The sequence below is a fragment of the Centruroides vittatus genome, unplaced genomic scaffold, assembly GCF_030686945.1.
Source record: "Centruroides vittatus isolate TY-2023 unplaced genomic scaffold, ASM3068694v2 contig_549, whole genome shotgun sequence".
Lineage (NCBI taxonomy): Eukaryota > Metazoa > Arthropoda > Arachnida > Scorpiones > Buthidae > Centruroides > Centruroides vittatus.
In genome coordinates this window covers 1,120,356-1,134,267 of record NW_027122325.1, presented here as the reverse complement: position 1 = coordinate 1,134,267, position 13,912 = coordinate 1,120,356, and the positions used below count along the sequence as shown (strand labels likewise).

Here is a 13,912-nt window from a genome sequence, read left to right as displayed (position 1 = left end):
ACATCTACATCACATTTTTTATAGTGTTTTTTTATATCAAGTTTATGGGAAAATTGGCAAGATTACAAAAATAACTAAACCTTTTTTTAAAAATAATTTCTCTTTTCAATTACAAGCAATCAGTATTTAAAATACAATAGAAAATTATGAAAGGTTCAAAATATTCACAGATTAAAAGATGACTTCATTTTAATGCACTCCTTAATGAAATCAAATAATATTAATGCGTTTTTAATGAAGTAAAGTGTTTTTAAATTACTCAAATTTGTTTTAAATTTCGAATAGCTTCTTATTATATTTTTTATTATCCCAAAATTATAGTAGTTTAATTAGAAGTCATTAAAAATACATTACACAAAAATTACCTAACTTGACAAAACACTTTTGTATTTATAAATAAGAAAGTGCTAATTCAGTGAAGACAACTAGTATTTAAGTTTAAAGTTTTGGCACGACATAAAGCTATTCAAGGTTTAAGAGTGGCAAAGATAATCTAAACAAAACTGTTCGTCTCTTTCACCTAACATAATCTACAGTTACATGACAATGCACTCAGACCACGCACACTTTTCGCATGATATGGGTTTCCATTCAAAATGTTTTCCATTGAAGCAGCTATTGGTTTCTAACTATAATTATGCGAAATTCGATAACGAATTGAACGATCTATTTAGGAATAAAAGCTACATAACTGGACTTGTTATACGATACATTATCAACTCTATTCTGACATTTTAATGGAAAATGAGAATAAGTCATTAGATAGCAATTTCCGATAACTTAAAATAGTCACATGAATTATGTATTTAAATAAATACTAAGTACTATTGTACAGCATATAAACACACATCTTACAGGTTATATTCTGTGGAAAAATTTCTATTTCACAAAGAAAATTCGGTTATATAAACTGAATTAGAGACGGTTACTATAATTAATATTATTAAATGTAATTAAGAGCTTAATTTTAAATTTCGTCAATTTTTAAATATAATTGCTGATAGTTTTCTAATTAATTATTAATGGATACAATTTAAAATAACTATAATGTTGGATAATTAATCCGCTTATTAAAAGAAAAAATAAATTTCTATCTAATTAATTATCATTAATTAAAAATTAAATATCTTTAATCTGGATTTATGTAATTTTAGTGAAAACGTTAAAATAAATCTAGAAAGTTCTTAAAAATTCGAGTAAATTAATATATTATTTTATTTACATTAAATTCACATCATAAGAAAGCTGTTTTTATTTTATAAAATTTCATATAAAGCAAGAATTAGGCTTGAAAAATTGTAAAAATTCAATGATTTAGTATCGAATGATCAAATTTATATACCTTAAAAACTATAATGATTTTATAAATCGAATGTTAAAACATATATTTATCAAATATTGATTCTTTAATATCTTTTCTTAAATATTGTAAATTTAATTTCTATGATAAAATTATCTACTAACTTTATTAGTTAATTAAACACGCGGCAATGCTCAATTAGCGATTTTAAACATGGACATTATGAAAACAACAAAACCTAAGCTAATAATGGCGATGTGAATAAATTTCCTAATTTCTTTCGCCCTGTTTGTCATCAGATTCAGATTTTAATTGATTGGCTCTTATTAGAATGTATTAATATTAAGATATTCTAATCATAACAATTAAAAAAATATATAAGAATAATTTAATTTAGTGATATATAAGTATTTATAGCTTTAAATCAAATTTAAATACTTTTTTAATAATAAAATCAAATTTTATCTTGTATTTTAAAGGGAGTGAAATTTAATATACGACTTTTACAAATCTACGCTTTTCTATATGTTTAATCTTTTCTAATGTGTGTAAAATTTAATTATTCAAGCGAAATAAATTTATAAAATTAACTTCATTTTGCGTATTTGATTAACAAATTTAATTATTTATATCTGCTTATTTATTCTTTTTGCAAAATTAAGATTGGAAAATAGGTAATTTGTCTATTTTTATATTAAAGAAATATGCTTTTATATTTCTAAATTGCAGAAGTTTTCAGCAAATTTATATCGATTTTTAGAATAAACTATTATTTAATGATCTTGTGAAATTGAAAATGAAACGAAATTAAGTAAAGAATTCTTATAAAAATAAAACTTTAAAGGATTTTAACGGATATTGGTTGAGGGTATTGATTTATCTTAACGATGATTGGATGAAGAAACAAAAACAGGCAAAAATAAGCATTTCTCCACCTACTTTTATTCTTTCGTCCAATGTTCGTACAGACAAACGACCTCCGGCTAATCTTCTTTAAAATTCTTTAGACCTTTTGACAGCGAATGATGTATGTTCATAGAAATTTTTCTTTTATAAAATTTTATTTCTTATACCATTTTTCACGAATATAAATTAATAATTTACTAATGCAGATTTTGCTACTAATAAATTATTTCATAAACAATATTTCATTACTTGGAAAGAATATTATAGTTTTATTATATAATTTATTAAATTGTGTAAATTATTTAGGGATTAGAAAAATGTGCTATAAATTAAATAAAAGTTTTAAATTAAACGTGTGCAAAATTTTACTCTGTAAAATTAATTACCTAAAAATGTTTACAAATAATTCATTTGAGGGCTTTAAAAATAATAAAAATATAGTCAAACAGTCGTTCTTATACTTTTGAAGCAAGTGAATGGAAAAGCAATATAGAAAGAATGAGAGTAGTAACAATTGTCTAGGCGTTCAAGTACTCCTGAGAATCGTTTTCTTCGTCGACTGAGCCAAAACAACCGATCTGCAACATCAAAAGTACTTGCAAATGATTGAAAGGTACGGTTTCAACTTTGCAAGTGTTTCCAGAGTTCGACGATTGGCTGATGTGGGAATTCTGACCAATTGACGAACCATGGATGGAATGGGAATTCTACTGAAGAGACAACTATTAACTGCTGCCATGATAACTGAAAGAAATAGTGGTAAAGTTGCAACAGAGAAAAGTTTTATTATCGGATAGAAAAAAGTACTTTACAAAATATTTAATCAATATTTATTATACAAATAAAACGATTAAAATAAAAAATATATTTTCATTTATAGCATAAAAGGTTTAATAATTTGATTTCATGCAATGTTATTTTAAAAATAAAATTACAAATTCAAATTAATATATTTATAAGAGTCAATAATAGATAAAATATTTTGATATTTACTTTTATTCATCTTTATATATTTTTTTATAATTAAATACAAATTTTGTCTTACAAAACATATTTTTGTTAAATGCTGAATACTTTCTTAATGTGATTTCGATTTTTAAAAATTCATATATAAAATAGTAAAAAAATATATTATAAAATCGGTAATAAGTAGATTAATAAATTTTAGTAAATATATTTTTCAAATATTTATTACTAATTTGTCGAATTAATAATACTTGATTTGGCATTTTTAAATATTGTATTTAAAATTTCATATATTAAACTTTTATCTTAAACATTATATATTTTTAATAAGAAAACTTGATGTAATCATCTAATAATGTTTTGTATATTTTCTTATCTTTAATAAATAAACAACAAATGAAATCATTATATATTTATTATTTGAAATCTGACTTTAAATTTAGATTGCACGGAAATGAAATCACCGATAAAAATATTTTTAATGACATTATTTCTATATTTTTTCGACAAAATTATTTAAAATATTGTTTAATTTCATAAGCATATGTTCAATTTGATTTAAAAAATAACATTTTTAAGTTTTTAATACGTAAAATTTACGTTTCTTTCGATGATTTATATGTTTACGTTAATTTTCTGACGTATAAAATTTATATTTTTTAATATTTAAATATATATTGTAATCATGATTTATTAAATTCAATTAACAAATAAGTAAAATTTCGCACTGATTCTAAGTAATAATTATTCTTTTATTTTGTACTGAAATATTACTAATTGTTTATTTTTATAATAAATAATAAATGAAAAATCATTTAAAAAAATCAGAAATATTAATTTTTTTGTCACTTGAATTTAATAAAGAATATGTTTTTCTTTTATTGAACCGTTTTTAGAGAACAGTAAATCAAATTTTGAAATATGTTGTTAATTTAATCTTAATTAAGCCTTAAAATGATGCCTGTGGCACTTTGAAAATAACAAAAACAAATTTTTTATCTGCTTTTAGAAGAATTTTTCAGTAAATTTAATTAGATATAAGACTTCATATATTCAGGTACAGTACGTTAAATGTTATTTTTGTAACAGATATTTTAAAATTTAATTGTTTGTTATTAAAATAAAATAGTTTTCAATATCATAATTATTCAAACGTTAAAATATATTTAGATATTTTATACATATCATTAAGATACAGTATACAGTATATTATTAAGGGATTATCGTTAAAATTTTCTACATGGCAATTAATTCATTTTTGTTTTTGTTAATAGTGTTTACATCAACAATTTAAATTTTTATTTAAATTTTTAAAAACTAATAAAATTTTCCTTATTATCATATATTTACACAAATTGAAAAATTCTATAGTACGTAAATATTAAGTAAAATTAACTAAAATTAAAGCTGTAAATAAATAAATAAAGTTCTTATTGCTTTGACTAATCACAACTTTGATAATTGAATTATAATAAATTTGAGTTTTTATAAATTCTTTATGCGTTAAAGAAAATTTTAAAAATAAGTAAAATTCCATTGCAAGTTTTTCTGTTGTGTATATAAAAATATAAAAAAGTTTTTCTATATATTAGATATAAAAATTTAAATGATTTCAAAATTTTTCCTAAAGCAAATAAATTTAAAACTTAAAAGCTAAGGCGCATGCAGAAAGAATAAAAATACTTATGTGTATTGTGAATTCTATATATTTTGACAATTCGATAACATATTCTTGAAAATAGTCTCCTTACAGCTCGATTTGGGACTAAGAGATCTTCACTTTTTGCACAACTTAAGAAACACTGCGTGTAACACATTCTTATTCACATAGAGATCTACAGTAAGACAAGAAATTCTGAAGACGCAAAATGCCAGCTTTCTTTTACGACTATGGCATGTAATGCCTCATATCTCCTGGATGAAAATGTATTGTACCGTCAAAGATTTATGTTGAAAATGATAACATCTGTTTGCCTTGTTTTTAGGCTTTTCTTGTGACCTCGTTAATATGTAACACAAATCTATTGTCAAATTGTAAAACATTTAGAGAATTTACTAAATTTTCTTCAAATAGTAATAATTTGACTTTTATTAATTATATATCGCTAAACGAAAACTTATTTTCAAGAGAATATGTGTGAGCTGTTGTTACGAAGTGATAAGATCGATTGAATTAGTAAAGTTCTTAAAAATAATTGGATAAAATAATAGACTTAGTACATTATAATGTTTTTAAAAGATTAAATCTCTAAAATTTTATATTATCAAATTCAGTTATAGATAAAAGAAGTAATAATTTCAATTTCTCACGATGCTAGATTTCACAACTGAAGAAATTTATGATTAGAAAGAGATGAAACTACTGTTTTAACTTGAGTAAAGTTTTATTCTTTATTCTCTTTAGCATGGTACCCTGAGGACCAACCGACAGTTTCATTCTTCTCCCTGTGAACTTTTAGCGACAATCACACCTGCACACCTTCTATTTCCCATTTCCAGGACTTGAAACGTACAATAGGAATGAATGGAATTCCCTTTAGCTCGCAGCTATATCGAGCTTCCACCAAAAATTACCCCTCCATTCCTTACTGTCAATTGTAATAAGTGGATATAGATTGCTGATATTGCTCCAAAATCAGAACTTTGCAGTTGCTTTTGATTCTCCAGCTTTACTTTTCGGCCATTTCACAACGATATTTATCTTATTTTTGACAAAAGACATATAAAAAGATACATTTCAATACATTTAATATCTTCAAAGCGTATTGATTTCTTTTTTTGTATAATAATGGCGGCCAGATTGTTTGTATAATTTATCATTCAGAAAATGTATATTCTTGATAATGCATTCCAGATTAAAATTACCTTTGATGTATTTCACACCTTTACGATAATTTCTCATTTCTTCGTCACTTATAATTTACACCTGGATAAACACATTCTTTCATAATAAGCTGACAAAAGAGATATGATAATTTTTCATAGAGAACGAATGAATAAGTGCGTGTAGTCAAGAAGACTTTATTGTCGATAACTTAATCAACAAAAGTAGTCCATAGCGGAACAAGAAGAAAAATACTTGATGGGCGAGAGAAAAAGTCAGCTGTACAGAAGACACTATTCAATTAGTCAGTCTTGCTTCACCGCTCTAATTAGTTCCGAACTGAAAAGAAATACAAAAGAAGACACGGGTGAATTCTCCTGCTTTACAGAATATAGATTGTTACTCTATTCTTGCAAAGAAGAGGGAAATATTATCCGGAAGATACAGTTATCCAATCATCGAACGGAAGATGGAGAATAACTAAATTGAACAGAATAGACCTCTTCGAAGAAAACTTAAATCCCTTCACTCCTCGGCATTTATTAATAATTTTTAAATATATTTTTAATGAAATTTTCGAGATAGAACTTATATATTTTCAAAACTATAAGAAAATCTACATCGTTGTTTATAAAATTACACAAAATTCCATTTGTGTGAGGCGAAACTTGTTATTATCTTAACCGAAATAAATTTGATTCCTTATAAAATACATTAATGTTTATCATCTTTTTGTACGTTCGCTCGCATTCTGTTTAATTATTTTCCAACCACATGGAAGTAGAAATTATCGAATGCGATCTAACTGCATTCAGAAAATTAACTTTACAACAATAATTAAAATTACAATAACAACAAGCAAATGTAAATTTATAAAATGCAACTTTAAGGTGTAATAAAGTAATTCCTACTAACATTTTAATTAAAACAAAAATTTTATTATATAAAATTGTTTAGTAAATTTTAACAGAGAAAAAACTAGTTTCTCGTTAGTATAATTACATTATGCTTTAAATAATAATAATAATAATAGTTTTTTTGTAAAACTTTTCTAATTTTATATAAAATTAACACAATTATAATAATTAATTTAAACAGAATAATATTTATTTTTAAAGCTTATAAAACTTATACAATAATAAAAGTTAATAATAATAAAATAGTAAAAGTTTTTATAAATGTATTTCTTTTCTTTTGAAATAAAATGAAAAGAAAAATATTTATACATTATAAAAGAGTGCCTATTAAATTTTTATTTTGATTGTTAAAGCTATAAGTTAATTTTATTCTGTTTAATAACGGGAATAATAAATTCAAATCACAAAAACTGTACATAAAAATGTTTTCGATCGGGTAGTCGAGTAAAGCTTTTCCTGCAGTTTATTCGATTTGAGCCATTTAATAGAAAAAAAAAGAAGAAAACAGAATTATAAACATTTCATTTTCTGTATACAATAACAGATTCAAACTCAGTTTTGCCATTAAAAGGCTAAGCAATTCTTTTTTTCGTTACAAAGAACCATCAAACCTGAGGCAGAATTCTGGTCAATCACCTTCAGTGAATATTACATATTGCTAGTCGAAGTCATTAGTGTCAGAAGTAACATACGAAAGAAATATTGCCATAAGTGCATTAATAGCACAGAAAGAATTGTAAATGCTTCCAGCAATGTACCATTGCAGAACGTTTTGTTGAAAGATATGCATTTTCTGAAATAATAAGAATTACAAACTACATTTGATGATGATTTTTTTTTTTAAAATTCAGTTTAGGAAAAATAATAAAACAGTTAATGTTTAAAAGTTAATTTTTATTATTATATTTAAACATTATTACATTTTAATTAACGTTATGATATTTAAATTCTTTTTGTGTTTGTAAATTTTTGCTAATAGATCTTGAATAGACAAATTAAGATTAACATTGCTAATTACAATACATTGTTAAAAGGAAAGGAGGAAAAAATCTTTAAAAATATTATTTTTAAGCGACATTTAGATTTTTGACAGAAACCGTTCCTTGTCCTTAACAAGATTTTTGCTCCTAACGAAAATCATTATTTATATCGAACGTAGACAACTTACAACGAACAGCAATTAAGCTGTCTAAAGAAATTTTGTGGTCATTAAAACCGAGAAAATCTCCCCCCTTTCCGTTATTTTTGTGAGCCAAATCTATTAAACGTTTATAATAAATTTTGAAAAATGTATCGAAAAACAATAATTAATTTTTAGAAATATTATTATAGACGTGAGTAGCTTATATTTTAGAATTTTACATATAAATTTTCGCAAATTATATATAATACATGTGATATAATGATACTTATTAATTCTAATGAAAATTGAAATATTAATATTCATTAAAATATTTAGCAAATTAATTATAATTATTTAGATGTTGCCGTAATTAGATTTGCGCAGCGTTAATTCTTAAATCTGTGAATTTTAAAGAGAAAATTTCACGAATTACATCTGCTGTGTTAGAATTTTATTTCAAATCAACTAACTTTTAAATTTTATTGTGACATTTCCGACAGTGTTATGAAAAATTTAATATAATTTAAAAATTAATTAATATTAAATTTAAACATTTTAAGTCTTTTCGGCAATTATATGTGGCAAGTTAGGGCAGAATGTAATAACAAAAGTAGATGAAATGCACTTCCGATACCAGTTGGATAGCATTCAATATGTATGTTGCCTTCACGTCTTTAATAACGAAATATGAGGGATTTTGTCATTTTCCTATAAAAATCAATATTTTAGCTGGCTGTATTCATTTTAAATCGTACCTTAGACTATATTGAAAAATCCTTCGTTTATTGATGAATATTTAACTCTATTTTATGGCTTTCATGTTTTAAAAAGTCTATTGTTTTAGTTTAAATTTTTTTCCCCTCTTAAAATTTTCTAACAAACAATTAAAATATTATTCAAATAACAATTTGAATATTAACTTAAAATTTAAATAAAATTTTCACTATTATTTAAATTGTAAATTATAAAATGTTATGCAGAGCTTCAACCATTTATTAATTCATAAACATTTAATTAATTATTTATTTTTAATTCTGTCGTCTCATATTTTACAAAAATTTGTTGAAAATGAATATCTTGATTATGTTCCAAAATAAAAATTTACATTTTAATTTTATAAAACCTGAAAGTAATTAATTCTACAAAATCTTATCATGTGATGCGTGTCTGGTCGACGAACTCATACTTTTAGCTGTTCAGATGGTTGGAAGGGATTAATCAGATTATAATAAAAATGTCGACAGAGCTGTGATCTTTGTAATAATGACAAGTAGTAAGCTACGTTGTTTAGAAAAAATTTTTAAACTTATTTTAGAATATTGAAAACTTCTTTAATAATTATTCTAGTTTAAAAAGAATTAAAAATGAGCAAATATCTTATTGCGTTTGTTTTCTTAGTTACGGCAACGCAACACTTGGGCGATGCCTTCCGATAGGTCTTTTAAGGGTAACTAGACCCTATTTAAGCGTTAAAGTCGTGGAAAAAAAACTCGGAAAACTCTACGTGGGCCATCCTGGAGAGGCGCGAACCCACGCCCAGTATTTAGGGAACGGAACCGCTTGGCCACTGGTAAACAGCAATTTTTAATTTATTTTATTCACATTATATTATCTCTCCATTTCAGTACTGAACAGTATAGTACATCACACTTGTCCTCATACTAGTAGAGTCATGCCGGTCATCTATCTAACTCCGTCCTGGGGAAAATTTTTGAATTAAAATAACGTGACTTCCTCTCTATACCAGAAGTCTGTATATAGTTATCGGGACTTTCTGCTCCTAATCCGGTTTCGATTTCCATCTATTTAACACAGTTCTTTGGATTAAGGAAGGAGAGACACGGTTGACAATGGGAATTTATAGGTCTATGATTTTTTCAAATTGCAGTTCAGTTAAATAAAATATTATATTGTATATAGTATTATTTGTTTTTATTCAGTCCTTCCTCAGTCTACTGTATTGTATTATTCTATATTATTATACAACTAAATTATACAAATTAATAAACTAGTTATGAAAAAATAATGTTTTAATCTAAACTAACTTTTTAGAAACAGTAAGCACGGGCAGGCTAGAAGCTTTCTTTAATTTTTAATTTTTTATTTTTCATTCTTAATTATTGTATTTTTTATCATTGTATAAATGTCTAATATATCTATTGCTTTTTGAATTTTTCGATAGAACTTGCATCAGTTAATTCTATATCTTACAAGTTGTTTTATAATTTAATTTCGAGTTAACTGCAGAAGAAAATCTTTAATAACATAACATAAATAACATAACATAAATTTAAAACATAAATAATATAAACTATTATATACATTATATAGTTTGTTTTATTCTTTAGACTTGTTTACAAAAACTTTAGGGAGCGATAAAAGTAAATTAATTTGATCATTATTTGAAATATCACAAGAATAAATTTTGCAAATAATCTAACTTTACGAGATTAAGACTTCAACAGCAAAACACTATATATGAAAACGGTCTTTATTTCCCTTTTATATAAAGATTGGTAAATAGACCACGTTTTTATTATGATAATGTATACCAATAACTATACAAATGCTACCTTATGAGAAATTGATATTTTTCATTGTCGATATTGATTGTTTTTTTATTTCATGCTTTGATATTTAATCTATAGACCTATATCTATTTGCATAATTAATAAATATAAAAAACGAAATTTTTCATCCATTATCATAAAAATTTCAGCACGCTATGTATAAAATAAATTGATACATCTTGGTAGTCTCATATTTACTCTTCTAGAATTAATTAAGAAAATAATATAAAAACAAAATAAGAGTAAGTTTTTTTAAATGCTAATATCTCATTCTTGTTTATTTTAATCTAACATTAATAATTGATGGCATTGCAAAAAGAAAAAAGTTGCAATAACTTGTTCAAATGGAGTGTACTAAAACAATGTGATAAAAATAAAGAAAATAAACTTATATTAAATTTTTCTTTATATTTTTTTGGTTATTGTTCAATAAAAATTTAATAAATTCAGTGTATGTTTTTAATTTTTTGTGTTGTGTTATAAATATTTAATAAGCAGTCTTTATTTATTTAATTGTACTTATTTTTCAAAATAATCATTCATTTAAACGTTTTTTTTTCTTTTATGTTTATATTTATTTGTTTAATACATTCATCTTAGTTTAATATTAAGCACATTTTATATTTTATATTATTTTTAAGTATATATTATAATATGAGAAAATAAACTTTTATTCTGATGTTATAGAATAAATTTGCGTATTAAAATTTAAAAAAATATTTCTTAATAATTTTTTATTTATATTAACGTCTGTAAATAGTTTAGAATTAATTACAGTTATTTCACAAATGATTTAAATTAAATGCCAAAATAAAAAAATTCGTCAATAAATAGATTTGAATAATTTTAAACAAAACAAGCTGCATTTTAAGTGTTTTCATATTTTATTTATTTTAATTAGATTAAGAGTTTATTGAGTGTTGAGTGTACACTTTTCAAATAAATAAAATAATTAATATTTATTCTAGCTTGAAAATGTTCATTTCCCTTATTACTCGGAATTATATTTAAATATTAATATCTTCGTTCTAAAGTAAATGCAAAGTTTCATTTCCTCTCATTTCGAATGCGATAATAGCATTTGGAATGCAACTTAGGTATTTTGAGCTCATCAAGAGTCCATTAACAATTTTTCTATTTCTTTCAGTTCTTAAAGAGGCAAAGAACCTTCTTCCAATAGTCACATTCTCTTGAAGAAAGTAGAATTATCTTTTGACAAATCGCTACTGCCAAGCAGTGGGAAATGCAAGGCGATAGCATCTACGCTTCGACAGTCATTTTCAAAGATATTCTCAGCAAAAGATTGGCTGTATGATTTCTCTTAAAGCCGACACGACAAGATATGTATTGAGGACCTTTTCACATTGACCATCCACTCTAGAGAAGCAAAGGCCAATATAGTGAAAGTAATTCATGTGATATAATATTATATGTTCAAGTACGGCCCATTCTTGTCAACATAAACGATAATAGTAGGCACTGAATTTTGATCATCCCAGGTTTACAAATACATAAAATGAAACGGGGTTTTTACTGCTAATTTAATTCAGAATAATGTCATATTATTATAAATTATTTAAAAAATCTGGCAATTGATGTTTTTGAAGTAATGGATAAATAAGAATATACGGAAGCTAATATGATTTTAGAACCTCTCCAAGTTGGGAAAATTCTTTAAACTAGATTTATTTTATTGCAGTAAAGACAACCGGGACAAAAAGTAATGGGTAAATAAGGACACAATATAGTTTGATTTCGCTAAAAGCCTATTGGATGAAGAAACCATAATCCCTTGAATAAACTTCCAAACCTACAATAAAATATTAAAACATCAGACGAGTATTCTACTTTTGAAGTTCTTTCTGAGTTGAGTGTCATTTCTTGTAGATACAGAGGTAATTACCTTCACAATGAAACCTTCGTAACTAACCAAAAACCCGTGGGCACTGAAAGGATGGAATGAAAAGTAGTGGAAATTGGAGAGATAATTAAAGACCTCAGTGGATTTTTATGCTTCGATACATTGCACGAGCGGTCTTAAAGTTCAGCCTGCTGGTATCAAAATGTGAACTGCAGAAGGTTGTAAATTACTACTGGTAATACTATTTCCCATGACAGAACAGAAAATAGTCTTATATAAATTACCAACGATAGAAGGTTAAACCAGATGAGGTTTATAAATTGCTTTCTCTCATACAAAATACTACGAAATGACTCATTATATTTCACTTTTTGAATAAAAAGAAAGATTATGCGCTTCCTCTTTAATTACCAATTTTATGACAGAATAATAAGAAACCAGAATGATGTAGATTATCTGTCATTATTAATGGATTGGAAAATTACGTATATTATTTATTGATTATTATAAATAAATATCTCAATACATCAAAATGATTTTATGTGATCGTTTAAATTGGTATAATAAAGTTTATAAATTTTCTTCTAAGAAAATGTAAAGAATCTTAGTACCTTATAACAATATTATCTTTGCATAATGCTATTAAGAAAAGCAGAATCATAAAAATGGTTTTATTAAGCTCTAAAATAGTAAGTTAGGAAAACTTCTATAAAAACTCTGTTTAATAACACTCAGCAATGCAATTTTGATTTATTATTTGATAGTATTAATATCCTGTTTTATACTATAAAAAAATGCATTTTTGTTTCCTGTCATTACATCAAAGTTTAAAAATATATTGCTTCACTTTGTGGTTACTACACTCGGAAATTCTATTGTTTGAATTCTTGTGAAAAGAACTATGCACATTAAGAAAACGATAAAAATTTATAATTATACTTAAAGTATCGAAAATGTTATTTAAAACTTTGAATTCGCGGTATAAAATTAACCATTAAAATTATTTTTTCTTACTTTTAATATGTTTAATTAATTATTTACTTATTATTATTATTATATTATTAATTTATGTTAAGTTTTACCGGTTTTGAACAATAATATTACAGTAAAACCTGAATAAAACGGAAAAATCTTCGAAACGGAACGATTTCCTACGATAAATATACAACGGAAAAGTGTTCAACGAGATGATTTTTGGGTACGAAGAGTGTAACTTAATCTGAATAAGGCGGAAAATTACGATTCCTCGTGTAGCCTAGACAAATATGTAAAATCATCTCCAGATATCATGATTATCTCAGAGCGTGACAAATTACATTCTGAGAACGATTTTGAACCTTGTCAGAGAAACGAAGATCACGTGTCAAGGGGACATACTGACACAATGCCTTTATTACTATTAATCTTTGTTAGAATTAACCAGAGACGGATTCGAGAACTTTCAA

General features: G+C 24.7%; 1 protein-coding gene across 1 annotated transcript in view; it reads right to left on the bottom strand.

Annotated features, from left to right (window-relative positions):
- LOC136978699 (protein FAM50 homolog) overlaps window positions 1-13,912 on the bottom strand; it is a 335,477-nt gene that overhangs the window by 268,143 nt on the left and 53,422 nt on the right. The gene's annotated exons all lie outside the window — the stretch shown is intronic.